The sequence below is a fragment of the Mesoplodon bidens genome (assembly GCF_964165515.1).
Source record: "Mesoplodon bidens genome assembly, chromosome: 16".
Classification (NCBI taxonomy): domain Eukaryota; kingdom Metazoa; phylum Chordata; class Mammalia; order Artiodactyla; family Ziphiidae; genus Mesoplodon; species Mesoplodon bidens.
The window spans coordinates 50,531,045-50,552,969 of NC_138173.1; the positions used below are offsets into that span (position 1 = coordinate 50,531,045).

At 36.6% G+C, this 21,925-nt stretch overlaps 1 long non-coding RNA gene across 4 annotated transcripts in view; it reads right to left on the reverse strand.

Annotated features, from left to right (window-relative positions):
* Positions 1 to 21,925, reverse strand: part of LOC308630116 — a 219,595-nt gene that overhangs the window by 74,775 nt on the left and 122,895 nt on the right. For all 4 annotated transcript variants that reach the window (XR_014017760.1, XR_014017761.1, XR_014017762.1 and 1 more), the window contains one exon: positions 12,805 to 12,945. This is a non-coding gene — a long non-coding RNA (uncharacterized lncRNA). The remainder of the gene's footprint in view (positions 1 to 12,804; positions 12,946 to 21,925) is intronic.

A 21,925-nucleotide genomic window follows, 5' to 3' on the forward strand; every position in this document is an offset into this window, starting at 1 on the left:
CTGACCCTTAGTAGTTCTTCTCTTTCATTTCATCTATTTAGCCCTCTTTTGGCATTACCCTAAAAATGTTCCTTACTCCCCAGATAAATTATTCCCACTCTCCAGCATCATTCCTGGACTGCCTCATTGGCATATTCTCATCAGTCTTTGCATGGGCACAGATTTCTTACTATTGGTAATTTTTCAACTGACATAGAAAACTCATGGAGTTACTCTTCTCCTTTCAATCATTATCTATTATTCATATTCATTTCCCTCACAACATACTTCTTCTTTGGCCTCTATTATACATTTTCCTTCAAACCATTCCATCAAAACTCAAGGGTGACAACTGACCTCTTACTAAATCCAATTACCTTTTCTAATTCTCTTTTTTTGGCTTCGGGCTTCTCAACATTTCTGCAGCACATGACCACCTTGTCCTTCTGAAACCCACTTAAAGGTTGGCTTCTGTGATCATAGCTGGCACTGAACTTCCACGATCATCTTCCATTTGTCAGACAGTCCCTTCTCCAGAATCTCCTCTGTCATAGTTCAGTTCTTAACCCCCTGACCATCACTCTCAATCTTCTTTTTCCATTTTTGACTGACTCTGTGTTCTGACTTTAGCTAATAGGTTTATTCTTGATGAGTCTCCTCTTGCATTTTCCAAGTATGTCATGATATAAAGTATGTCAAAGGTTGACCATAGTTTGGAATGCTTTGCTTTAGCAAAATTATATAGGTTTCCTTACAGAAGGATCATTTTGAGTGTTCATTACCCTAATGTGCACTATGGATATCCAAGAAGGAGCAAACATTTTCCCAATTTATTTGGTCTCAAACTCTTTGAATGGGGCATTTGAGAAACACATTTTGGGAAATACTGATTAATATTGTGATTGATAATGTCTCACCTTAATTCAGTTTTGTGCCAGAAACTGGGCATGGAGTATTTCTACTTGGATATTCTACTAACTCAGTAGGTCTAGAACCACATTTTCATCATCTTTCAACACAATATCTCTTTTCAATTTTTTTCTATCAGTGTCACCACAGTTTTTTCATTCATCCCAACTCAAAATCTCAGCATCCTCTCTGGATTTTCCTTCTTCATTTCCTTTCTCCTTTCAGTCATCTCTTAATTATTTATTAGATTGTTTCTTGAATTTGTATGTACTTAATATCTCCGTAGTCTAAATTCTCATAACCTCATATCTGGAAATCATCCTAACTGGCCCCGCTGTGTCGAGTTTTTTCTTAAACCAATCCATTCTAAAGCAACTATTCAATACTTTTGTTAAAATACTGATTAAATCATGTCACTGTCCTGCTCAGAATCTTCAGCCAACTTCCTGTTGCCTCTTGAATAAAGTCTGCACTATTAACTGAGACATTTAAGGTTAATGCCTCTATTGACCTTCCCCCATCTAGTTCCTTGCTACTTTTCTAACTTTGTTATTTATTCCAGCTAAGTAGACCTCACTGTTCTAAAAATGTAAAGATATTTCCAGCTCTGAACCACTTATTGACCATCTGCCTTGCATTACTTCAGGCAGTATTTTTTTTTAAATTTCATGGATCATGAAATCAATTTTTTTTGGTGTTTAAATTAAATTCGCCTTTATTTTTATTCATTTCCTTAAAGATCACATCCATATTATAGTTCTTTATTTTCTTCTCATAAGGAAGTAATGATCTCTGCAAGATGTTCCTATATTTTTAAATCAGTTATTCATCACTATGCAACACAGTACCTCTAAATTAATTGCTTAAAACAAAAGTGGTTTATTTGTTCATGATTCTATGCATCAGGAATTTGAGCAGTGACTGGCTAAATAGTTTTTCTTCTTTGTCAGGGGTCATGTTGTCAGTGCGCGTGCTGAAATGACTAAAGGTCTAATATGGTCTCACTCACATATCTAGCAAGTTATTTCTGGCTCCTGACTGGGGACTCAGCTGAGGCTGTAGTCAGGGACCTTGGTATTTCTCCACATAGGTTTCTCCATGTGGCTGCTTGGGCTTCCTCATAGCATAATGGCTGAATTCCCAGAAGGTGCATTATAAGAAGCAAAGATAGAAGATGTATAACTTTTGAGGCCCAGGCTCAGAAGTCAAAGCATTACATCTCCCATTGGTCATAATAGGTACCAAGGCTAGTCCAAATTCAATGGTAGAGGAAATAGACTCTACCTCCCAATAGGAAAGTAGCAAGGCCACAATGCTAAAGAACATGTGAAATGGGTGATATTGTTGTAGCTCTCTTTGGAAAAAGAAACCTATTTACACTAGCTAATGTTCTAGTTCTTTTTTTAAAAATTAATTAATTAATTTATTTTGGCTGCACCGCATGGCATGTGGGATCTTAGTTCCCCGACCAGGGATCAAACCCATTCCCCCTGCAGTGGAAGTGTGGAGTCTTAACCACTGGACCATCGGGGAAGTCCCCTTTCTAGTTTTTTTTTTTCTTTTAAGTCAAATTTTTAAAGAAAAATTTTAAACATATATAATTATAGAGAAAGCAATGTAATGTTCCCCATGTATGTATTTTCTTAGATTCTGTATTTGTCTTTTGGCATCTGTTCACCATGGGGCCAATTACTTTAACTATATTTTCTTTTCTGTATTGATATGCTGGCATTTGAGGGCCTTACAGACCTGGGGAGAGACTGCCCCTTCCAGAGCTAGCTAATTTCTAAAGATAGTAAATAATTTACTTGGGAGTCCCTTCTCATACACAAGCCAACCACCTCCTTATCTAACTCTCACATATGAAGCCAGTATTTCTCCTGCCCTAAATCATCCCAGACACAGCTATCAAGTAACTAGAGACCATCCCTATAGTCCAAAGCCTGCCAGAATTATTCAAACTGGCCAATCCCAAGCTGTTTACCCTACCCTCCCTCGCCTTCCTCATGTAAACCCCGCTACAGGCTCTTCCCCTTGTTCCTGTCTTCTGTCTCTGACCACCTGATGCTTCTCTTGTGTAGCACGGTGTGACCCTCCTCTTAGAAAATGTAAGTAATAATTAGGGAGGGTGGGAGGGAGGGAGACGCAAGAGGGAAGGGATATGGGAACAGATGTATGTGTATAACTGATTTACTTTGTTATAAAGCAGAAACTCATAAAAAAAAGAAAATGTAAGTAATAAAAATCTTCTGTCAATGGCATTAGTTCTGTTTTGACAATGATTCGTCTTCATAAATTAAAATCCTGTGAGTATAAATGGGAGAGCATGCATCACCCAGTTCAACAATTCAGCAGTTATCAACTCACAGCCAGTATTGATTCCTCTCTATACCCATACTCTTTACCATCCCACCTCTAAAATACTTAGGCAAATTCCAGATACCATATAATTTAATCTGTGAATATTTCTGAGTGTATGTATTTGTATATGTACGTATACTTATTTTTTTCAACTATAATCACAATATCATTACCTCAGAAAATGATTTTTTAATATCATAAATATCCAGACAATGTTGAAATATTTCCAGTTATCTCTTGGAGTGTTATTTTTAATGGTTTATTATTTGAATTAAGATCCAGATGATGTCTATACATTGTAACTAGTTGTTATATCTTTTTATATTCTTTTTATATATAGGTTTCTTTTCCATCTCTTTTATTACTTGCAACTTTTCTTTTTCCCTATCTCTCTCCCTCCCTCTTTCCTTCTCTCTTCTTCTCTCTCCCTCTCTCTTTCTCTTTGGTATGGTTATTGAAGAAAGCCAGTAGTTGGTTTTTTTGGTGGAGTCGCTACTCCCCGCATTCTGCTTGTATTCTCATGGTGTCATTTAATGTGTTCATCCATCCCCAGTATTTCCTATAAATTGGTAGTTAGATTTAGAGGTGTTGACAGATTTGGGCTTGATTTTTTAGCAAGAATTCTTCTTGGGTGATGTTCTGCACTTCCCCAGGAATTACATAATGTCCGTTTGTCTCACTTTCAGTGATGTTAGCAGCCACTGTGATTACTGTCTAGATCTATTAAATTATTAGGGGCTGTAAATAGTGATATTATAATTCCACCATTCCTTTATTGTTTATTAGCTGGTATACTTCCATAAAGTAAAACTTCTTGACATCAATTATTTGCTTTCCCTGATGTATAGTCCATTTAAAAGATATTGACAATCAATAAAGTTTTTTAAAAGTATAATTTTGAACTTATAAATTTAAATATATTGGATTTGTATCAATTCATTGCACCTATCTTTTTGACAAGACCCCAGTAGTTTTTGATAATTTTCTTGCTCTCTGGTTAAAAAAATGTTCAAATGTTCTCAGTACCTTTCCTGTTACGGCACTGGAATCAGCCATCTGTCTAAGAATCACTAATTCTTTTTAGTGGGAAATGGTATTTAGAGAACACAATCTGTGTTTTAAGAGTGCTCATTGATACTAGGTTCATTATTTCCAGAACTTTTTAGTAGACACAATTAAAAAGTGTGCATTTTTAAGAAGACAAGATGAGTCTATATTAATACTTCCAATTTAGGTACTAGACTAGAGAGATTTTCCTTAACCTCATGTAGTTTATACTTGTGTCTTCTCCTATGCCAAAAAAATCTCAGTTCTCAGTGAATTCAACTTACTCATTTGCTTTTCTGTACTACACGTAGTCTCAGAATATTAACATAAACACTATCACAAGTATAATGATTACTAAAAACAAAGCAAGATTTTTTTATTTGCATTTTCTTTATCCTTAGGTTATCCTACACTAGGGATATAAAGTCAAATTACTGTGTTTTAAATCAGTTAGAATTGTTCCTCTATGTTTATAGAATTAAAGTGGATATAAGTTAGGTTCATTTGTTTCTTTCACTTCACTTTTTACTTTTAGAAATTGAGTCCCACTCCAACTTTATTTTTTCTTATAATTATGTAAAATACTTACATAATTCCAAAGTCAACTCTATATAACAAGAATTTTTTAAAAAAATTCAACTTCTATTTCTGTGTCCTGCAGCCTATTCCTCTTTTTTCTCTTTTTGGCAAACATTTGTATGGTTTGTTTTCTTCATTAAAAAATAAATAAATAGACTTTATTTTTTAGAGATGTTTTAGGTTCACAGCAAAATTGAGCAGAAGGTACCGAGATTCTCTACATACCCCCTACCCCCACTACACACAGCCTCCCCCACTATCAAAATCCTGCACCAGATGGTACATTTATTACAATCAATGAACCTACATGCACATGGACATATCATTGTCAACCAAAGTCCATAGTTTACATTAGGGTTCACTATTTGTATATTCTATGGGTTTTGAAAAATATATAATGACATATATCCCCAATTATAGTATTATTCAAAGGGTTTCACTGCCCTAAAAATCCTGTGTGCTCCACCTACTCATCCTTCCCTCCTCTCTAATGGCTGACAACCACTGATCCTTTTATTATCTCCATAGTTTTTCTTTTTCCAGGATGTCATATAGTTGGAATCATACAGTGTATAGTCTTTTCAGATTAGCTCCTTTCACTTAGTAATATGCATTTAAGTTTCTTCCATGACTTATCATGGCTTGATAGCTCATTTCTTTCTAATACTGAATAAAATTCCATTGTCCGGATGCATCACAGATTATGTATCCATCTACCTACATTTCATAGTCCATTAGAAATGCTATAACAAAATACCACAGACTGGGTGGCTTATAAATAAGAGAAATTTATTTCTCATCGTTCTGGAGGCTGGAAGTCCAAGACTGGGTACCAGCATGGTTGGGTTCTGGTGAAGACCTTCTTTTGGGTTGCAGACCGCTGACTTCCCAATGTAACCTCACATGGTAGAAGGAGCAAGGGAGCTTTCTCAGGCCTCTTTTGTAAGGGCACTGATCCCATTCATGATGGCTCTGCCCCCATGACCTAATCACTCCCCAAAGGCACTGCCTCCTAATACCATCACCTTGGTGGTTAGGTTTCAACATATAAATTAATTGAAGGGAGACATTCAAATCATTACACCTGCTGAAAGACATCTTGGTTGCTTCCAAGTTTTGCCAATCATGAATAAATCTGCTATAAGTATTTGTGTGCAGGTTTTTGTGTGGAGATAAGTTTTCAGCTTATTTGAGTAAATACCAAGAAGTGTGATTGTTGGATCATACAGTAAGATTATGTTTAGTTTTGTAAGAAACTACCAAACTGTCTTCCAACATGGCTGTACCATTTTACATTCCCACCGGCAATGAATGAGTTCCTGTTGCTTTATATCCTGTCCAGCATTTGTTGTTTATTCCTTTATTTTTAATATAAGGAAATGTTATTTCCCACTTTTATAGATATATGTCAGTATACTATAAACACTCCTTTTTAAACTTCATATCATAGAGTATATCACAGAGATCATGCTATAGTTGTATTTATAGTTATTACTCATTCCTTCTTACAGCTGCAAAGTATGCCATTGTATCGATATAGCGTGGTTTTATTTAACCCATCCCCTATTAATAGACATTTGGGTTGTTTCCAGTTTTTGTTATTACAAATAGTACTTCAATGAATTCCTTGTAAACCTACCTTTTTGTACTTTTCCCAATGTATTTTTGTGGTCAATTCCTAGAAATGGATTGCTAGGTCAAAGGGTAAGCATTTGTATAATTTTGATATATATTGACCAATTCCTCTCTCTATAGGAGTTACAACATCTTGTATTTCTATAACAGTGTATTAGGGTGCATATATCTTCACAGCCTCATCAACAGAGTATGCTGTCAAACTTTTGGATTTTTCCCAAACTGATAAGAAAGAAATAGCAACTCAGTGAAGTTCTAAATTATACTTTTATTGTTATGAACGTGGTTGAAACCTTTTTTTATGTTTAAGATCCATGTGCATTTCTTTTTCCTAAGAGTTCTGCTCATATTTCTAGCCCATTTTACTATAGGTTTGTCTTCTTCCTTTAGTTTTAGAAGCTTTTATATATATTAGAGACATTAGTCTTTTGTCTGTAACATATACTTTTTCCCAGTTAATCATTTTTTTTAATCTGGCTGTTTTTATGATCAGGTTTTAAATTTTTATCTGATCAACTTCATCGTTTTTATTGTTTCTGGAGTCATAGTTTTCCCACTTTCAGGTTATAGAAGAATTCAATTGTGTTCCCTTTAAAACTTGTATAGCCATAAAAGTAACCCAGTTTAGTGGGTTGTAACAAGCAATTTTTAAAATGAGATACAATTAAATAGAACAGAAAAAATAGTATTCATTGTATATAATGAAGTATTGAAAGAGCTTAGAAGTTGTCACTCCAATCCTCACAAAAAAAAAGCTGAACAAACTGAAAGTCTTCAATTCTTAGATATATCAGAGATCTGAGGCCAAAGGATAAATTGTTACTCCCCAAACTTGAGAGACAAACCGGAAGATACAGAGAATCACAGTTTACCAGGAACAGAAGCCCAGGAGCAGAAGCCAGCAGCAGAAGCCAGGATTGGTAGGAATTCTTTAAACTGTAATTGATGAATCACTAAGTGCCTCAATGTTTGAAAATTATAACTCCCAAAACTTGAGAGTTAGAAACTCCATGGGGCCCAATTTTAAAGGGATTCTCAGGCTTTTCTGAGCTTTACCTCTAGAAGCTCTATTATGTTCTCACTGTGTAGATAGGAGACAAATCCCCTAGCGCTTTCAGCAGGAAAAGGGGGAAAGTAACCATTTTGAAATATACCCAGAACTTTCTGTTCTTCTTAACAAGGTGTACACTTAAGGGAAACTATTTGACCAGAGCCTAACTGGGATTTCACAAAAGCCTAACTGATCTGGAGGAAGGGCAACACCCAATCCAGGCTCACTAAAAGACTGAGACCTAATCATAGGACTATAGAATACTTTCCCTCCCCTGCATCTTACCACAGCATCCATAGGATTCCTGTATAATATCAGGAGATTACAGCTAAAAGAACTACAAGGCTCAAATCCTATTTAAGAAGTCGCGGGACTTTCCTGGTGGTCCAGTGGTAAAGAATCTGCCGTACAATGCAGGGGATGTGGGTACCATCCCTGGTCAGGGAACTAAGATCCCACATGCTGCAGGGCAACTAAGCCCACGTACCATAAGTACTCAGCTCGCAAGCACCTTAACTGGAGCCCGCATGCTGCAAACTACAGAGCCCACATGCTCTGGAGCCTGCGTGCCACAACTAGAGAAGAGAAAACCCGCACGCCATAACTAGAGAGAAGACTGCGCACCACAAAGAAAGAGCCCACATACCTCAAGTAAGATCCCGAGTGCCATAACTAAGACCCAACACAGCCAAAAATAAATAAATAAATCTTAAAAAAAAAGAAGTTTCTGTGAAAACCCAAAGACTAAAGGGGAGACAAAAGCAAGACACTAAAGGAAATTTATAGCCTCTCACAGCACAACTACAGTAAACAGTAAACACAGTCTGCTCTTATCCAGATGAACATAAAGTATATAATGTCTTAAAATAATTTGTATGTTTAACATATATCAATATAGACATAGTTATGAACGTGTGTATTGGATTGTGATTTAAAATATATTTCTTACTGAGGACCACAGTCAAAAAAGCTGAAATCACTTGGCAAAAGGAATCTCTTGACTGTGCTCTCTACAGAATGAAATAATACTAGTACCTATGCACTTATTCCCCATTCAAGTACAATAAAGAGTTTCTCCCATTCCATGCAGCAACAGCTCAGTGAAGACATGGGCAATGTATGTTCATGAACGGTGTTTTGTTATTTTCATTAATATGATGGGGATCACACAAACCGGTACTTCTCAACTAGAACTAACTCTAACTCTAAATAGGAAAAGTTCTGTGTCCTAGAAGTGCTTCTCTCCTAGCTAATTGGGACACCTACTGAGCTGGCAAAAGATGCCAAAGAAGCTAGAGGCCTCGGGACCCTGATAGGCATGCTTACCCCCATCTTACTTGTGCTAGTCATAGTCTCCATTTGCAACATTGTTGTCTGTGAAGCAAGCAGACATTTTCAAGTATAAATATGGCACACAACGTATTTCCTTTAGCCCTAAGCCTCTCAGTAATTTAGTTTCCTTAAGATACTGCTGTACTCTCTTTACTGCTTCCTATGTTTACATCTTTATTCTTGCTGTTAGAACTCACCTAAACAAATCTCACCCAACTATAAGATCAGACTTCTCTTTGATCTGTCTCACTCCTCTAGGAAACTGCCCTGGTCCTCCTTTTACTTATCCCAGTCTCTAACAGTCCAAAGAATTTATCTCCTGAACCATTGTTTTTAACACAAAAATCATTTATCACCATGAGTTTATTACTTAATTATTTCATACATATAAATCTTGACACACTTGTTAAATTATAAGGTCCTGGAGTAGATGGTCATTTCTTTTATACTCCATCTCAGTTGATCAAGAGGTGGGCATGCTCCACCTCACACTGGTCAGAATGGCCATCATTAAAAAGTCTACAAATAACAAATGCTGGAGAGGGTGTGGAGAAAAGTGAACCCTCCTACACTGTTAGTAGGAATGTAAATTGGTGCAGCCATTATGGAAAACAATATGGAGGTTCCTTTAAAAACTAAAAATAGAGATGCCATATGATCCAGCAATCCCACTCCTGGGCATATATCTGGAGAAAACCATAATTCGAAAATGTACACGCACCCCAATGTTCATTGCAGCACTATTGGCTATTGCAATAGCCAAGACATGGAAGCAACCTAAGTGTCCATCCACAGATGAATGGATAAAGAAGATGTGGTATATACTACTCAACCATAAAAAAGAATGAAATAACGCCATTTGCAGCAACATGGATGGACTTAGAGATTATCATAGTAAGTGAAGGAAGTCATACAGAGAAAGACAAATACCGTATGATATGACTTATATGTGGAATCTAAAATATGACACGAATGAACTTATTTATGAAACAGAAACAGACTCACAGACATAGAAAATAAATTAATGGTTACCAAAGGGGAAAGGGGGTGCGGGAGGGATAAATTAGGAGTATGGGATTAGGAGATACACACTACTATATATAAAATAGATAAACAACAAGGTCCTACTGTATAGCACAGGGACCTACATTAAATATCCTATAATAAATAATGGAAAAAACATATATATATAAAACTGAATCACTTTGCTGTACACCAGAAACTAAAGCAACATTGTAAATCAACTATACTTCAATTAAAAAAAAAAAAGAAAGGTTGGCATGTAGCAGGTACTCAGTAAATGCTTAGTCAATAATGGATTCATGAATGACTCAATACACCAATTCTCTTTTAAGAAGGATACTTGTGGATATATATATATATATATATATATATATAAACATCTTTTCATTTCTGTTATTTTTATGAATATGATACAGTATCTAAAAGTTCAGAAAACTAGCAATCCATGAGATGGGACAAGTTCTTGTAAAAATATCTTTCTAGAATTTAAAAATTATACTGATGATGCTAACTCTCACAGTTGCAAGAGCATTTAAAAAGATGAATAAAGGGGTTAGTTCAGTCCTGTAGTCAGATGATAGACCTTCTTAAGTAAGCCTATTTAGATACTTCCTTTTACATGTGGAACTTCTAATTAAGTCGTGAACTCCTAATTCCCTGGGGTTTTGCCACAACATTCATCAATTTGGTTCTTTTCTCAGTGACACATACATGTCATTCAGAACATACTTCTAAGTAAAACTCCCTTGTCTTCTTTTTTTCCATCTAAAAAGTACTCTCTACTATAGGATGATGAAAATTCAAAAACAAGCTACATAATTTTTACATTCCAGGTACAAAATCTCATTACTCAAGTTAGCATGTATATACAGCATTAAACAACCAATGTCTTGGGACTTCCCTGGTAGCGCAGTGGCTAAAAATCTGCCTGCCAATGAAGGGGACATGGGTTCGATCCCTGGTCCGGGAAGATTCCACATGCGGAGCAACTAAGCCTGTGCACCACAACTACTGAGCCTGTGCTCTAGAGCCCGCGAGCCACAACTACTGAAGCCCATGCGGCCTAGAGCTCGTGCTCTGCAACAAGAGAAGCTGCTGCAATGAGAAGCTCTTGCACCGCAACGAAGAGTAGCCCCCACTCTCTGCAACTGGAGAAAGCCTGTGCTCAGCAAAAAGACCCAACGCAGCCAAAAATAAATAAATTAGTTTAAAAAAATCAATGCCTTAAACATTCAACATTGGCATTCCCTTTTTTAAATCTGCAGGCTCTTCTTTAAGTATCAACATCCTTGGAAACACTGACCCATCTTCTAATATATACTGGAATTTCTTTCAGACTTTTGGGTCTATAGATACCTTTTGATTAGTTTTTTAAAAAGAAGATGTCTAAAAAGCCTATCAAAATCCCCTCTAGGCCTCTGAATCTAGGGTCACTACTTTTGACTTCAAAACTACTGTCCAGGACTTCCCTGGTGGTGCAGTGGTTAAGAATCCTCCTGCCAATGCAGGGGACGTGGGTTCGAGCCCTGGTCCGGGAAGATCCCATATGCCGCAGCACAACTAAGCCTGCGCACCACAGCTACTGAGCCCACACTCTAGAGCCCGTGAGTCACAACTACTGAGCCTGCATGCCACAACTACTGAAGCCCGCATGCCTAGAGCCTGTGCTCCACAACAAGAGAAGCCACCACAATGAAAAGCCTGCTCACCGCAAGGAAGAGTAGCCCCTGCTCACTGCAACTAGATAAAGCCCATGTGCAGCAATGAAGACCCAATGCAGCCAAAACAAAAAAAAAAAAAAACTACTGTCCAAGTAGCAAATAACCAAGCAACTCAACTATTGGGTTGGCTGAAAAGCTCATTCGGGTTTTTCCATAACATCTTACAGAAAAACCTGAACGAACCTTTTGGTCAACCTAATAGTATCTCTATTAGTTCCACCTGTGAATAATTCTGATTGAGTTCACTTATTTATGTACATTCAGATTCTTACATGGTTTTCCTATATAAACCAAGCATTTTTATAGACAATATAATTCTTCCTTCTTTATTTTCAACAACAAATTCATTCAAAACTTGTATTAGCCAGCTTTTGCTGTAACAAGCAATCCCAATATCTCTGTGGGTTATAACAACAAATATGTATTGATTGCCTAAGTTCATGAGGGTGAGGGCTTTTCTGGGTTTAACTGAGTTTGGCTGAGCTAGACCTTGGCTCCATGACAATTATCTTTTCATTCCATAGCCCAGGCTGAAGGAGTAAGCTAGTATCTTGGACATGCTATTCTCATTTTGGAGGGAAACATCAAGATTGGGTACCAAGCCATGTACAATGTATAAGCACATTTGCAAACACATTTAAAACTTCTAAGACAATCTATTTGCCAAAGAAAGTAATATGACCCAGGTTAAAGTCAGTGGAAAGGAAAACAGACTGTGCTCACAGAGAAGCATGGCAAGGGTATGGAGGGAATAAATATTTGTGACATAATGTAATCTACCACAGCCTGCTTGTGAACAAGTTCACGAATGTTCACTTCCTTGCTGTAAAAAAAATGTAATCACCCCATCCTAAAGATACTCCAAGGTCTGATCTAATCAAAACCTCTAGCTTGAAATCCAGGATCTTGAGTTTGTATCATGCCCAAATGTAGCTCTATTGAGCCAAAGTCCTATGACCTAAAAGATTTGTTATTTGTACCCACCCATGATAAAATACATACCTATACATCCACAATAAAATAGTGTAACCACAGTAAACACTCTCATTTAGGAAGGGGAAGAAGGTGAGAACCTAGCAGTCACTGATTCACAGAAGTTCTGAAATCCCATGGAGAAATTGTTATAAAGTCTGCTAACCTGAGTGTAAGGAACTGTGTTTAACCAACCTTCAATTTTGTTTCCTGGAGGTAGCTTCATAGTCTATTGTTCTTCATGACTCTTGACTTCACCTTCCGGGAAGTCCTTCCTTTTCCAATATCCTGTTTGGGAGAAACTTCTGTTTTTGGATGCCAAACAGCTTCCTTATCCTGTCAAAAAAGTCGAGAGCTCAAGGGTAGTTTTACTGTTCAAACAATCACAACCTCTTTTAATTCAGGCTGGTAGCAATTTTGGCACTACAACTTAAAAAAAAATTGTTACTTTCTTTGATATCTTTGTTTCCTGTTAGTGCCACCTGCCAATAGCCAGATCCATAATTAGCAGACATACTTCTAGGCTTAATTACAGATAATTTGCACTCTTTAGGCTTCCATTAGGCCAATCTATGATTTCTTTACCCAGAACCATTTTGTACAAGTGAAATGACTTACTGGGGATCACTTTAAAGGGATCAGAGGTCTTAACAAATGGTGTGGTGACACCAGTCTTGATTTGATCTTTACTCCCAAGCCTGAATCATCATCATCATCTTATTATTATTAATTAGGCATACTTTTACTTAGTAGGATAAAAATATTAACTTTTCATATTTATGATGACAAAAACTCTTTATAAGCACTTTACAATGTTAATTTTTTTTTTTTTTTTTTTTTTTGCGGTACGCGGGCCTCTCACTGTCGTGGCCTCTCCTGTTGCGGAGCACAGGCTCCGGACGCGCAGGCTCAGCGGCCATGGCTCACGGGCCTAGCCGCTCCTCAGCATGTGGGATCTTCCCGGACCGGGGCACGAACCCGCGTCCCCTGCATCGGCAGGCGGACTCTCAACCACTGCACCACCAGGGAAGCCCCTACAATATTAATTTTTGAAGACTGCTTTTGCCTTCTGATCTGTATAGTAGGCTTCTAAAAGATAATAGATAATATAAGTTGCTCCTCCTATTTATCCACTTAAAAATCTCTTTGATATTATCTTTAAAATTGCCTACTTGTTACTATGGTAATTTCACACTCAGAATTTGCTTAAGTTGCTAAATTTCTGATGTGCTTTAAATTCACTAAAAATAATTAAAATGATTCAGTGTAATAAAATGTACACACAACTAGAAAACAACTATCCATGTCCTTGACTTGGTTTTGCATTGAGGCCTTGTTTTAATTTGCAAATAATTTACTGGCTGGAGATGAGAAAGAGTAACATCTTTCAACTATGTCTCTGGACTTCTGCATTCTTCTTTTCTCTTCCACTCCACTGAAAAAAGTCCAATTATTTTCTGAGTTTATTCTTCCTTATAAAGCCTAAAAAGCAATTTTGGGCTACCAACATTCCATTTTGAAAATTCTTTGCAAAGTTTATAGGTATATTTTCTGCCTTTCAAGTTATCTCAGGTAACAGTATTACCAAAAATTTCACCATTGCATAGAATAGGTTGTCATTTGTCCAGCCTCCTTTAATATCAGGGGCTCCCATAACAGGCACAGTGCAAATACTACATATTTTAGTTTATTGTTGTTACACTGATGCCTTGCTTCTAGGTATCAATTTCTTTATTAATCAACTTTTGTTGTGGTGACAAATAATCCCAAATCTTAGCAACTTGCAACAACAGTCATTTATTATTCATGTTACTGGGTTCTGCTGGGCTCTTTTGGGTTCAGCTTGCATCAAGTGTCTTCTCTCTTTGAATCAAGTCTGAGGAGTAGCCACTATCTGAAAGGTGCTTTTCTGACCGTGGAAGACAGGAAGAAGAGGAGTGTCAATCATGCAAATGCGTTTAAAGTTTTGGCCCAAATGTGTTATATGTTATATCTGCTCACATCCCATTGGTTAAAGCAAACCACACAGCCACCAAAGTTAACCAAAGTTAATGGGTGAGGGGAGCAAATGCTGACTGACCATAGGATAGGAAGGAAAAGAATAGCTATAAAAGAACAAAAAATCAAATATACTTTAAAAAATATTTACTAAATGACAAACTGTGTTCCTTCCAGCTGCTAAATACATTCTATAAACAAAGTAGTGTCTCTGATCTCAGAAAACTCAGTCTAGTGGAGAATTCAACTAAGTGAAGAGGCAATTGAAATGTAACGCGAAAAGTGTACAGAACTCATGCCACTTAACCCAGAATTAAAGTATTAGGGAAGGCTTCCTGGAGGAAGTAATAACTAAACCAATACCTGGATGGTGAACAGGAGTTAGAGGGTGAAATGAGCTGAGCAGCAGTGGACAGGGAGAGAGTTCTCAGCAGCTCAGAATGAGCAAGGCCTGAGGTCAAGAGAAAGCATAGAGAACCAAAAACATTTCAGTATGGTCTCAGGACAGAGACGAACCCTGTCAAATACACAAAACAATGGTTGAATATTTCATATTAAAAAGATAAATATTGGGTTTAAAACTGTGGAGTCCCAAGTCCCATAAACAATACTGCTATACACTGAAAGCTGAAAAAGAAAAAAAAAAAAATCCCTGTGCTTTTCAGAGGTGGAATAACCGAGAGAGTATGGGCATTTATACTTAAACCAAGCCAGGGCGAAATGCAGAAATAATTCGATTTAACTGTCTTGTGGCCTGGCACTTTTCTCCAGCATGCTTTGTGGGAGAAATCCTCAGTGTTGAAATTGAGTGAATGCTGTCAATGTGGTAATTATTTTATTATCAAGGGCAACCACTGGCAAGAGAAGAATTGCCTTGAGGTTTACAGTTTATGTCTCTGATCAGAAAATACAGTTGCTTTTGTCAATTAACTACATTAGGCAGCTTTTGGAAAAACAGAAATTAAAATGCAGTTTTACTCTATCACTTTTCAAGGGTGTGGCTTTGAGTTTGGTCTAAGCAGCATGAAGGTTGCTGAAGAGCATCCCTACTTTGTCTCTTAGCACAGTGACTGCCCTGTGGAAGAGTCCAGAAAACTTACAACATGGATAGACCCACTGTCCTTTTGAAATGGACAGCTGGGGAATGTTAACACGCGCATGACAAGCATAAAAAAAATAACATTTTAGGCTCAGTTTGTACTCAATGTGCACGTATTTTAAAAGGAGGAATCTTGTAAGTATCAGCTATAAGCTGCTTTGAAAACAGGATCTGGTAAAATACTGGGATGGCCAAAAAGTTCAGTAAGATGTTACAGAAAAACCCAAACATCTTTTTGGTCTTTTTGGCCGACCCAATACATCTTTGCAAAGCGGTCCAGGAAACAGACATTTTAAATATTCACCTTTGTTTAAGACACTCTTCGCACTTCCCTTAAGCACCCGTGTAGTGCTGCTGCCTAACTCTGTAAGGAATAGTCATAAGAAGGAAAGTTATAGTGAAAACAAAAATCCAGAACCAACAAATTTGAGATCAAATGTTGATGCAATATTAATGAACTACATGTGACCTTTCTATCACCAAAATCGGGAACACATAATAATATTGAATACATTTGTATCAACTCCACCTTGATTGTCACATGGTTGTTGAATCTGCACCTTTGATCCTGTCACAGGCAAAAGTACTGAAACGGCAAAGTATGCCTTTGTCGTCTTCCGTTCACCCAGGATCTCACTTCTCTTGCTAAAAAATTACCTCTTTTTCTCCACTCTAGTATCAATAACTACCATTTATTGGTTGCTTAACCAAGCTCTGGACACTGTGCTGGTTAAGTATGTATATTATATAACAATAGTGGTAACCATGTTTCTCTCATCTTAGAGACAAGAAAACGGAGACACTCCAAACATTAAACAGTTTTCTCAAGCTCATAAAGCTAGTAAAGTGATAGAGGCAAGATTCAAACAAGCTCTTTTTGACTGTAAGAAAATTCATAATTCCAACCACAACACTGCCATGTGCACTTGGATTGGTTTCTTATACACTGTAAGCTGTGGTTAAGAGGAAAGCAAACTGTTTAAACTAAGGTGTGAATGACTACAACCCATCCCCCTTACCCACACCCCTACACCTTTTATCTCTTTTTTTCCACTTTGTAAAATGAACACTACCATTCAAATGAATCTTTAATTAGATTGATTTAATGCAAGGTGACAAAAGGAAATAAAACATGTTAGCAGGTTGAGGAAGTATTTGGAAATAGGAAAGAGGAGCAGGAGCCATTCAGGTGCCCTTTGAGTAGTGCCATGTAGTTGCTAGTGCAATCTCTTTTGGCTGATGTTTTCTTTTGGAGCAGGTCTAATATCACAGGCTCATACATCAAGTCAGCCTTGCTCACCTCCTCTCTTGAAAATATTTAGTATAATTTAAAGCTTTAACTAAAGAAGAAAAGATTGAAGAAAATCAGTGAGGTGTATTAATAATAGACATTTGAAGGCAGATTTTTATTTCCCTTTTTGAGTGCACAGGATACTGGTAATAGAAGCTAGTAAATTGATACAGTTTACATGAATTTTAAGTCTCCAGTACAAATGCAAGCCTTCCGCTTGTCCTCATTCATGATTTATTTATTTACCAACTTCTATTTATCCTTTGGGTTTTAGCTACAGCTTATGTGAATTCTTTTTTTTTTTTTGGCAGCACTGTGCAGCATGAGGGATCTTAGTTCCCCCACCAGGGATCAAACCCACGCCCCCTGCAGTGGAAGCATGGAGTCTAACCACTGTACCGCCAGGGAAGTCCCTTATGTGAATTCTTTTTCCATATCTTCCCCATCTTCATTTACTTACAGGGTTAATATCTCTTTCTTTTGTGTTCCCTAAGCACTTATTATCTTTCTCCATATGACAGTTCCTACACAACACATTGTAATTTTTACATGTTAAGCTTTTTTTACTTAAAAAATTTTAGAGTCTACTTTGACTTATAGATTTTTAATGAGAACATCTAACAGTGTTAGATGGAAATCACTGATTGATTACTGGTTAAATAAACATATAATTTCTGTATCTGTATTTCATATTTGAAAAATGCCAGTCACAGGGTTGATGTAACCTAAAATGTGTTTCTGCAAAAGCTTAAATTTTATCTATATGAAACATTCTTGTAAATCATTACTCTTCCTCTTTTATTTGCTCACTCATTCCTGCTTTCTCTTGCACTCATGCTCTCTTTTGCTTTTGCCTTTTTGCTCTTTCTTTCTCTACCTGCCTTTCATCACTGTCTCTGATTAGCTTCATTCTGCAACAGACTCCTCATTGTGTCAGGGAAGATGGCCACTGGTGCCAGGTTCAAAATTTCCAAGCTTAGCAACCTTAACAGAAAGACAACATGTTTCTTCTAGTGTTTAAAAATGTTATCATCCTGCCTTGGATTACTCTATCTTACGTTTTGCTGGTAATATTCTAATTTGAGGGTAAGTCAGGAGGATATACCTCAAATATCTGGAACCTGACCTATTACCTTCTTTGATGTATTAGCCAAATACACCAAATGTATTGTGATAATGGTGTGTAACAAACATACCCCAAAATTGCAGCTCCAGTCTCAGGAGATTCTCCCTGGTTGTTCCAAAATTTCTTCCAGAAGCTCTCAGGCTATATGATTCCCCATTAATGTACTGCATTTGTCCTATTCCCTCAACCTTTGATTTAAAGTCTTAGGCTTTTTTCTAGTTGCACTAAATTATTAATTAGATCATGTTACTATCTCTGAACCAGTCATGGACCCACATAATGCTCATTAGTTTAGGCCTAAGCCACATGTGCTGCTCATGGAGATACTTCTCTGAAGCATATGAGATGCTTAGAGGGGTGATGGTGGTTATCTAAAACACAATTGGGGTGCTAGAACCAAAATAAGGTGATAAAAGTCTGCCTGAATCAGCAAATGTTCAACACAGAATATCATGCTTACATTTTAGATTTCTTATTTAAGTTCAAGTTTGTGGTTTAGTCTACTTTGATCTTAGGAAGAAGGGTCAGGCAACAGCCATGATCTGAACTCTATTAGTAGACATACCTCAAAGACTGAACTGAGAAAATTTCCAGAATAAAGAAAGAAAGATGAATAAGAGATACTTTGTAAAAGGTGATAGTCTTCTTCTTCCACCTGGTCTGCTGATAAAGAGCAGCTACTTAAGTTTAAACTTTTTCCTTTCCTGGAAAGAGTAAGACATTCTGAATTAGAAACATCTGCTGGTACATCAGTCTCTGTTCCAGTTCTAGGGGAGAAAAACAGTAAAATGTTGATCATGATAGTGGAGGAAGGGTTACCCAGAAAATTTTTTCTTGATTAAAAAAAATTTTAATATATGTAAGAAATGGAGAAGGAAAAATGTTAAATAATACAAGAATTCTGAAAAAAATCCCGTACATCTAAAATTTCTGATGCATGACATATACTTTAGGATGGTTAAGAAACAATTTTATCAATGATGAGGACAAGATTATTGCTACTTCTGGGTCATACCTATACAGTGTCTTTAACTTAATGTTTATTCAAAGGACTGCTATGATATATCAATGAAGGATTTCCCATATAGAATTCATTGCGCTTATAAAAGTCCTACCTCAACCTTTTAAAATATTTGTCTGTAAGGTGATTTTGAACTTCTCTGAAGATTTAGGGTGTTCTTCATAACTCTACTTGAAGCCATTCCTCTGGGGATAGCCAACAACTGTCTGCTTGTTTATGTTCTAGAGATGAAATGAAATAATATATGAGGTGCAATTGAAATAGTCCTGGATACCTGGAAAGTGCTCAATAAAATGCAGGACAAGTTATCTTTCTTATTACTGCTGTTATTTTGCTCATATTATTTGAATCATTTTTCTGTAAGAGCAAATTCTGTGTGCAAGTTGCTGCTCTAAGGATCTGATGGCAGGAAAGTACCCCCCCACACCTTTGCTGATCTCAAAGGATGAATGAAGGAGGCAGCTGGTTTCTAACATATCTGCTTTGACAGCCCTCAGAGCCACCAGAGCCTCACATGCAGTTGGAGCTATTGGTAGCTGCTGGAGTAAGAGTGCTTGAACATCTTCAGAATGCCAATATTTTTTCAGGGAATAGTATCCATGTGTCTCAAAGTGAAAATTAAATCCAAACTTCCTTCATCATCAAACACTTGCTATTCTTCTTTGAAAACTTGGTGAATCTGGTGCTCATGAAAACATGGGTTAGTGAAGATCAGTGTGAAAGGCCAAGTAACACATGTTTTCTTCCTCCTCTTTAGCTCTTCATTTTCATGGTCCTAATAATTTCCCAACAGAAGAAAAGCAAGAAATGAAACAAGATAGAGAAATGATCTTAACAAAGTAAAGAGTCATCCCATAGTTAATGACAGAAAAAAAAGCTAGTTTGATGCAGTACATTTTGTACTGATAAATACTGATCATTAAATGGTAATTTAGAGGTTTGCAATTACTACATTTTTACACTATGACTTATTTGAATAAAAGTTATATGATATTTTTAACTGCATTATTTATGAAGAGCAAGGCTATGCCATAAAATAATTAGTATTATTTATTTTGAAGTTTTTATTTTAAGATACCTATGGATAATTTTTTGAAGATAATTTTCAATACATAAAATGGAAAAAGTAGTAACGAATATTTTAGTACTTTATGTATATTTACAGAAATGCAAATTAAGATAGGATTTAATTTTTTGTGCTTCAGGTTAGAGCAGGGTAGAATAGCAGAGGATGTGGAGATAAGTAGTCAAGTATCAATATTTTTGAAGGGAGAGCCATCAGGATTTGTAGATGGATTGGATGTGGCAAGTAAAAGAAAAAAGAGGAGTCAAGGATAATTCTTGATGTTTTTAGTTTGAGCACCTAGAAGAATGAATTTACCATGGACTGAAATGGGGAAAACCATGGAAGGAACAGGTACAGGGTAGGAGTGTGGAGAAGAGTTTGCTTGGGTACATGATAAGTTTGAAGTTTCATTCCACTATCTTAAGCAGCTTGAGTCTTTTCCCACAGACTTATTTTGATTAAGTCCTTCAGTTTCCAGAGTATAATACTCCTCAATTCAAACAAACACAATGGAGAGATTTTACTCTTAGTAATTTGGCTTTTCATAAGTTCCAACAGTGCACAAAATTTTTTTGAGATTACTACTTTGAAAAATAAAAATGTAAGTATCAACACACTGTTCAGTAACTACCAGTTATTGTTATCATTACGTGTTGAGCATTAACTGCTTTACAAATGTTATCTAATCCCTACAAACACAATTATTTCCTCCTATTTTCCAGATGAGAAAAACTGAGAATTTAAAAGGGCCTGGGGACACAGAGCTAGTACTCAGAACAGGTAGTGAGATCAGTTTGATTCTAAAGGCCACGCTTAAAGGCATTATATTTTATGTATTTGTTTCTCTTTGAAAAATGGTAATATTGATTTTCATGCATACATTCATAAACATTTCTAATTTTTCTTTATCTCTTACCTTTTATTAGCATATTTTAATTCAGTTTCATACTAAATGGAAGCAAATATTCAAATTAATTAATCATAAATAATATTTAATATGATTTATTATGACTGGTTCCAATATTCATGTGGCATCAGGACAACCATAATGAATTGTTATCAGAATGGACAGTCATGCAAATAAATGCTTAAAATATTAAGTAAGCTGAAAAAAGTGTCAATCATATTATCTTAGTTAACTTCATTTTTGAAAATTAGGTATTAGATCTGTAACATTTTTTAAAAACTTGAAAGTGTGGGACTTTCAAATGATGGGTTTTGAAACCCATCTAGAGCCCGTGGCTCACGGGCTCTAGAGTACAGGCTTGGTAATTGTGGTTCACGGGCTTAGTCGCTCTGCAGCCTGTGGGATCTTCCCGGACCAGGGATCAAACCCATGTCCCCTGCATTGGCAAGCGGATTCCCAACCACTGCGCCACCAGGGAAGTCCAATATTTATTTAACCCATCTTCCAAAAAGATGGGTTTAATCAATTACAGACTTTTGTCAGTTTTGTTTAGGATTCATAAAGCATAATTTACGTTAAGATTATAAAATATAGTTTTCAAGATGGTAAAGCAAGTGAACATGTACTGATTCTATATATTAAAATATAAAAGTGGGCACATTAACTCAGCAGGAAACTTCTTAGTGATGAAGAACAATTGCCTGAATGAAGGAAAGGAAATTAACCAACTACCAATTAGCCTTGAGGAAAATTCAATCACTTGATTTTCCACAGAAAATATCAGGCTCCTCTGGGCTGTCCTGCATGC